This window comes from Crocodylus porosus, unplaced genomic scaffold, assembly GCF_001723895.1.
Source record: "Crocodylus porosus isolate Cpor-Errol unplaced genomic scaffold, CroPor_comp1, whole genome shotgun sequence".
Lineage (NCBI taxonomy): Eukaryota > Metazoa > Chordata > Crocodylia > Crocodylidae > Crocodylus > Crocodylus porosus.
In genome coordinates this window covers 12,840,492-12,844,414 of record NW_017728921.1, presented here as the reverse complement: position 1 = coordinate 12,844,414, position 3,923 = coordinate 12,840,492, and the positions used below count along the sequence as shown (strand labels likewise).

At 51.2% G+C, this 3,923-nt stretch overlaps 1 protein-coding gene across 2 annotated transcripts in view; it reads right to left on the bottom strand.

The window, feature by feature from the left end:
• GOLGA3 (golgin A3) overlaps nt 1–571 on the bottom strand; it is a 35,963-nt gene extending 35,392 nt beyond the window's left edge. The window contains exon 1 of one of the 2 annotated variants that reach the window (XM_019539009.1): nt 488–571. The gene's annotated coding sequence lies outside the window, so the exon portion shown is untranslated. Of the gene's footprint in view, nt 1–316; nt 381–487 lie in introns of those variants that run through there. The other variant, XM_019539010.1, reaches the window with a different exon arrangement.
• Between the last annotated feature and the right edge of the window lie 3,352 nt (nt 572–3,923).

Below are 3,923 nucleotides of genomic sequence, written 5' to 3'. Positions count from 1 at the left end.
ACCTCTCCCCAGTGCCCCTCCATCCCTCCCGCCCACAGACGCCCCTGGGACCCAGGCGATCCGAGGCCGGCGCTGCCTGATGCCAGACCCCGCCGCACGCCCCACGCCACGTCCGCCAGGGCGCGAGGGTTTCTGCCGGGGCACGTCCGGGCTCGAGGCGCAGCGGCCGCGGGGCGGACACCGGCAACGCAGGGCCCCGTGGGGACTCCCCGGCCCTCAGGGCACGTCCTGCAGGCCCCATCGCCCCGCGGCCGTGCCAAGTCCGGTCCCGACAGGCGGCGGCAGCTCCCCCTGCCCCCAACCCGGCCCCGCAGACCTGCCGCTGGTGCCGCCACCGCCCGCTGCTCCAGCCCGAGACGTGGCGTCTCACCCGCGGGCGGGGGAGGGGGGCGGCGCCGCGCGTGTCTCCTCCCCCCCGGGAAGATGGGGCTGCCGACCCCACCCCCCCCGCGGGACCTCCTGCCTCCTCTCCACCCTCACCCCGCACCCCGGGCAGCACCAGCCGGGCGGGCGCGGGCCGCTCCGAAGGGCCGGGGCGGAACGGGCCAAGCGGTCGTTGTTCCCCTTGGGCGGGTTTGACCAACGGACCTTCCGGGAGGGCGGACGCCACTTCCTGTTGCCCGGAGAGACCGAATAACGTGTTGCCTTCCGGTTGTCCGTCATGCTCCCCCCCGGTTATGTTTTTTGTTAGTATGAGAGGTTGTTTCTTATGTAATTTTTTACATGTATGAGATTTTATTATGTTTTATGTCATTTTAATATATTTCTACTTTTTTTTTTAATTGGTGCTCTTTGCGCGGGGACCAACGCCCCGCCCCCTCAACTCGCCCCCACCCTGGTCACGTGGCCTTGCGTCAGTCACGTGGGAGACAGCCGTTAACGGTATTTCGGTCCCACCCCCTTCCCCCAGCGACGTTGAAGTCAGGGCCCTAATGCCCCACCCGTGAGCGTGAGCGTCACCAGTCACCAGGTGTACAGGCAGGGTCCTAACCCCCCACGTGTGAGGGGCAATGTCACCAGTCCAGGTGTACAGGGGCCCTAACCCCCCAACGTGTGAGGGGCAGTGTCACCAGTTCAGGTGTATGATCATTATCACATTTACACGATCATTTCAACCCTTGTAGGATGTGCAATCAATACTAGACAAAATATTCAAAATGTACCATCATTTTGGAGGCGTCTCAGTGCAGCCAAGTCGCTCTTGGTAAAGCCTTCGCTGACTTTTGGGCTTGCTGTGAGCACTTCCCTCTGACTGCTTACCACCTTGACGTAAAGAAATGCAGCAACTTGGATGACCCAATGCTCACTCGCTCACTGGTGACTTACAGGAAGCAATAGAAAGTAAAGAGGATAAGGTATTTGCATGCATTGTTAAGTATTTTTTTCATGCTAGGGAGTTTTTAAGCAAATACAATCATTTTGAGCTTCCAATACAGCTATTTCATATTTAAGACCTGGCAATGCTGGGGAGGACAGCACTAGCTCCAATACCGGTTTCCCCCACTCTGCCCATCTGCCAGGCCTCGGCCCTGTGGGTTGCCAAGGGGCCCCAGGCCCCGTTGTGCTGAGCCCTGTTTGCAGCATCATGGTGAGAAATAAGACTCGGTTCATCCCTTCAAAGGGTCCCACAGAGGCGTTGATGGCTCCAGTCAGGTGGAGGGAGCCAGCGTGCGCCCACAGCCCTGCCTGCCTCAGTCAGAGGTGCAGAGCCCTCATGGACCCCCAGCCCCAGGGACGCCTCAGTCAGGTCACAGTGAATAAAGCCAGTGTGTACCCACAGGCATGGCCTCAGTCAAGAAAAAAAAGCCAACGTGCATCCATAGCTGCAACCAGCCTCAGGCAGACAAAGCCAGTATGTACCTACAACCAGGACCCATTCACTCAGGCCAACAGAGCCAGCGTGCACTCACAGCCGTGACCGCCTTGCCAGGTGGACAAAGCCAGCATTTACCCACAGCCGTGACCACTCGCTTTGCAGCCACTTCCCCTTTTCTTTTATTGCCCTACCCAAACAGACAGGCAGGAATCCAGAAATCACTTCCGTGTGAAAGAGGCCTGGCCACATGTCACAGCATGGAATTAAAACACCTCTTAGTGCATTGGTTGTCCTTGTAAGGGGGCCTGTAAGCCATGCACAGCCCTAGTCTATAACAAAGACATTTGTGGGGGACGTGATCCAGGATCTGTGTTTGTCATCAGGTGATTCCAGGATGTATAATGCATGTTTTTTTGTTCTGAATAGGTGTGACTGGGAAATGAGATAAGACCTGGAAAAAAAGTGCACCACCCATGGACGAGAGCCCAGGAAGGGGCCTGGAAACAGGTAAGGAAACAAAAACAGTCCTGGGAAGTGACAAAGCTGGGTGAGCCGCAAGGAAAGCTGAGGATGATGATAGGCAGGAGTCGGTGAGTTAATGAACATTGTGGTAGGGTATGCTGTGGCCCATGATCTGAGGTTGAAGCCTAGAATAGACAAGACTTACTCTAAAGTAATGAGAAAATGCCCTCTGAATTTTTTGAGGCTCAGCAAGAGTAGTTTGTAGACAAATACTGTTTTGATAGGAGAGCACAAAAATTCCTAAACAAACAAGATCTGAGACCAGAGAATAGCATCTTCTTTCAGGCTTGGTTATTATTTTTTCTAGATAAGGATATATGCGAGTCATAGGCAATATATAAACTGATTTACTTCCAACTAATACGTCTTTTAGTTTCTTACCAGTAAAGGAATGAAATAATGATCTGGATATACATTATACACATGCCAGGTCCATGTTGGCTCTTTCCTCATCTCTTAGCAACAGAGCACTGTCATTTGAAGGCAATGACTTGTCTTTAACATACTATTTTGCAGATTTCCAATAAACACACAATGGACAGAGTTTTATATAAGTCCTCCAGAACTACAGTTCTATCTTATGTTGTTGTCTGTGAGTTTTGCTGTCTGATTCCTGTTACTAGATATCCAGTAGGAATAGACATGTCTTTGCTGTTTATTTGACAGTGAACTTGTAACCATATGTAATGTTTGCATAGGGTTAGCAGAGACATTTTTTATTAATTTTGAGAAGAACCCTTGAATGAATGGATATGAATTTAAGTCCTTTAGGAGTTACTTTTTATGACTGTATCTGCAATGGATGTTGAAAAAAGCAATGGTGGGAAAATACGAATGTTTAATTATTATATAGTCAACTTGCATGACATCTCATCTGCTTAGCTATTATTATAAGAATGAAGAATAGATGCCTCCCTACAGAGAGCTCAAATTAAGAAAGGGAGTAATGTAGCATTCCAATTCCAATATTTGCTTATGTTTGCTTCTTGCCTTCAAGCCTTCTTCTCGGAGACAGTTAATTGCTGGGGTAAAGCTCTCAAACTATCTGTGACGTTATGTACATAGCCCTGAGAATCTCAGTCACTTGCTCAGAGACTAATAGGGTGTATCCTGACAAGCATGCACATGCAGTTTACGGCTTCGCAAAGCTGTTTGAGGCACCGCAAAACATATGCGGTGCATGTGCAACTGTTTGCTGCACTGTAAATTTGACACTGACATCTCCCAATGCAAAAACAACACACACAAGGTAAGTGGTATGGTGCACACAGCACAGAGACAGAACCTGGCGATTCAGAGCCACCATCTGGTTGCTGGCCAGGCTCCATTCAGCCAGATCGGTGCCGCTGCTACCTTGGGAGGCCTAGCAGAGGTGCTGGCCCTAGCCTCCCAAACTGGGACAATTTGGTGTGTGCCAGAGCGTGTGTGCAGGGGCATGCCCTGGGGCACAAAGCAGTGGCACAAATATGTGCTGCTGCAATTTGTGCTACAGCAAATGCACACCCCCACATGAACGTGTTCATCTGGATATACCCATAAAGATTGTCACAAATAAATGACGTGCAGTAGCTGCAATTGGAAGAGC